Source organism: Geospiza fortis, unplaced genomic scaffold (assembly GCF_000277835.1).
Source record: "Geospiza fortis unplaced genomic scaffold, GeoFor_1.0 scaffold81, whole genome shotgun sequence".
Taxonomy (NCBI): Eukaryota; Metazoa; Chordata; class Aves; order Passeriformes; family Thraupidae; genus Geospiza; species Geospiza fortis.
Genome location: NW_005054318.1, coordinates 2,827,301 through 2,831,188, shown reverse-complemented (window position 1 = coordinate 2,831,188; position 3,888 = coordinate 2,827,301).

The following is a 3,888-nucleotide window of genomic DNA, read 5'->3' as shown; positions in this document are numbered from 1 at the left end:
GGATGTAAAGCAAATAGATAAGTACTGATCCTACCAACCCAACACCAGAGAGATGCTTGTTCACTATGCAAAGCCCTGGAGAAATCAGTGATCACTCACTTGACTGTTTCTTCTCCATGAGCAAGGTCGAGTCTGGACCCTTGAGAACATTAAATATTTTAAATCTTTATGGCAGGATTTTTTAACAGCGTTAGAACATTTTTTAACAGCATTCTGATCTTACTACAAATTAATAACAACAGTTTCTTTTGTGCTAGCCACAGATTTGCTTGACAAAGATGGTCTAGTTGTCTAATAACAGTTAGACATCTAATTTACATATTATTTTCATTGATTATAGGAAGGGTTTTGGCCTCCCTGTTATACAGCTGGATTTAGAATTGGTCCTTGTTCTCTTACTGCCTTGTTTCTCTCTGGGAAATGTAGGTGGCTATGCATCTGCACTCTTCAGCATACTGACCTTAAAAAGAACCCAAATATATGGATTTGTTGACCGGCTTGCTTATTCAGAAATCTTATTTGTTTCAGTTGAGGTCGGACCCAGATTAAACCTTCTTCCACCACTAGGAAGAGAGCTTCAAGGTCTAAAAAATAAAAAAAACCCAATTATTCTACCCAAACTGAGGCAAAGTATTAAAAAGGAGAGAAGCATTGTCTGGTGGCTAATGGTGAGTCTGGATAACAAATGTGGTGGATCCTTTCCTTCCTTTATTGCCAGCTTGGATGTAAACAGAGGTGTTCAAGACTGTTTTTCAGAAGTGTTGAATACCTGCTGTCTCTGCTGAAGTTGGTGAGACCTGCAGCTGCTTGCCCCACAGTTTATATGTGGTGATTGACTCCTTGTGCAGGAAGGCCACAGACACCTCCACAGCAAGCGGGCGGCGCTGCAGCCAATGCTTGGGGAGCCGTTTGTAAAAGAGGAGGCAAAGAGACTTTAAAAGCTTTTGGGAGATGTATTTTTTTTTTCACCTTACAAACTGCAAGATGAGACTGTATCATCTAAGTGCTCTACAAGGATGTTAGTATCATTTACTTCTTGTGAAAAATAAGCCTAGATTTCTGTCCTGATTGTGAAGGAGGCTGACTGTGATGAGATTAGTGTTAGTTAAACATCTTTATCCATGTTAACTCAGTTTCAGCCTGCATTCTTCCCAGCCACTATAGTTTTTTACCCACTGTATGTTTCACCTATCAAAATCACAGTATGGTGGAAATACATTCTAATATAGAAAAAAAAAATCAGTTGTAAATTACTGTACAAAAAATGCATTTTTTTTACTATACATAATCATGCCATATTATCTGGACTTCTTATTTTAAATGTAAAACCTGAAGCTCTAGAAATTTTCTATGCCATGGGTGGTTTGGGTTTTTTAAATTGAAAAATTTTTGCTCCTTCATGCATCCATTTTCCTGTGATGAATTCAAAAATATGAGCAAGGAACATTTCATTTTAAAGGAGATGAAGATTGAGATGTTAGCCTTTGTACTGCAGAAGAGATTATTGAAATGAAAATCCAAACTACCAGTCAAGAAGAAAATGCCTTTTCGTTTTTTATCAGTTCATATTTTACTGGTGTTAGCCTAGTATCTCACTTTCCTTCAATGTTCTGACATTATTAATGGATAAAAAGGAAATTCCTAAAATTTTGAGGAGGTAGAATAAAATAAAGATTGCAAAACTGTTTTTTTCCTTTTTCTGTGTATTTAATGTCTAGGAAGAGGCCGCCTGAAATACTAGACTTTTTTAGTACTTCAATGAGAGCATGAAGTTGTCATAGGGTTTAGAAAAACAAACCTGGCATCCAGCCTGTAGCCTTACCTTCCTCTGTATGATGCTTTTTAAAGTGTTATAAATAACATGGAGAACCGTTCTACCATTCCCATTGATTTTTGTGTGTTATAATTTTCTTATATATTTTGCAAGATAATTTCCTAAGTGAGAATTCTCATTCTTGTGGGTGCAAATGTAACATTGTCCAAAACTAATTAATCCAAGAACAGCTACATGCCACGAGACTCTGCTGACTTATGCAGGCTGTGGATCACACCAAGATCATGGAGAGGTGTCACACAACTTCCCAATCCAGCTAAAACTGAGGCATTCTTCATTTGAGTCTTCTTATGGAACCTGGAGGGCTGTGGCCAGAAATGGGTGGCTGGTTTTCCAAACAGAACCTCTGTCTGCATCTCCACCAGCAGAGCAAGCAGGGCACAGCCCCTCCTTTGGCTCTGCAGATGTGTTGTGGCAACACTTGCTTTAGTCTGGGGAAGCCCTTTGCTCACCCCTGTGCCCTTGGTGGCCTCTCCTGAACCACAGCCAGGCAGCCTTTGGGACATAAATAGGTGTGCCCAAGCTAAAACAGTGTCAGGGAGCACAATGGTCATAAAAAGGATGCACAACAAGTGCAAGGCATTAGCCCCACAGTATCTATTAATATAGAAAAGCCTGTAAATTTTTCTTGCATATGTAACAGTTCACAACGGCATTAAATTTACAAGATCCAGTGATTTTCCTGCAACCAGAATAATCATCTACATACTCTCATATCCTGCCTTAGTTGCTCTAAACATTTCCTCATAAGATATAGATATTGCTGCAATTTGCATTCCTCTTCCCTGCCTAATCTCATCTGAATCCCAATATATAAGAACACAGAGATGAAATCATGTGTTAATCTCTCATTCACAGCAAAAATCTGTACAAAATCTTGGATGTGCACAAAATCCTATCCCCCCTTGGTGTCTGACCAACACTTTCTATGATTAACCCATAAATTAACGGGTGAGGTACATTATTTATAGTCAGCAAACAAGTGACTGGTTGAAGTTTTTCCTTCTAAATTTGACTGCATTGAATTGCTACTTGGTTCCAAAATGAAACTGCTGTGCAGAACAGTCTATATATGTGCTCACTATGTGTATTTTTAATATATTTATATATTCTGTAAGTATATATTATGCACATGTAGACATGTATATATACATATATGCATACATATATTGGGAAGCTTCTTTTCCTTTTCACACCCTGATAGAAGTGCCTCCATTTCCACCTCCCCCTCCTTATATTTCTGTATTTGTAGTCTTTTAATTGCTGCATTAAGACAGGACATGAAATAAAAGCAGGGGCCCTATCAAATGGAAAAGACACTATAAACACAAATACAGGGAGGAAGAAGGAAAAAGAGTGGGAAAGAACAAGTTCCCTATTTATGCAAAATTAAATCTTGTGTCTAAATTGTGACATTGTGACCATTGTCTGGGTACTCCGTGAAACCATTCCGATCACTGAAGTCACAGAAAATATGTCATCTTGTCTTAATTTTAGTTTTTAGGAGTTTTAGCATCTCTGTGCTTCTTAGGACTGTTTAATCTCATTTTCCTTAAAGAAGGACCAGAGAAGAGCTCAGAATATGATGAAGCACCCATAAAACACAAAGCAATCCTGTCTGTGGGAGATGTGCCTTGAGTTCTTGTGTGGGGTAGATGTCACCATAGTCAAACTTTCTCAGCCCTGGTTGAAATGCAAAAATCAATATTTGGTACTTTCTCACTTTTTGGTACTTTCTTACTCATCTCAGGATAAACCCAGTAAGCTTTAAACCATAAGATGCCTCCTAACATTTTGATACTTAACTCAGAAAAACTCACAAAGGCCTTCCCAGTGACTATGCTGAATATTGGATTGGTTTTTTTCTGTGTGGTTGTAGTGAGGATTTCACAGAAAGAAGTGGCATGTTCCAGAAAACCTCAGCAGGCTGTGTTCAATTCTGAGGCATTCCCTGCCTTTGTTTGGAGTGGATTATGGAGCACACAAAGATCATTACACAGAAGGAAACTCTAAAATAAATCCTACTTTTATTTTTCCTCCAGGTTGACACTCTT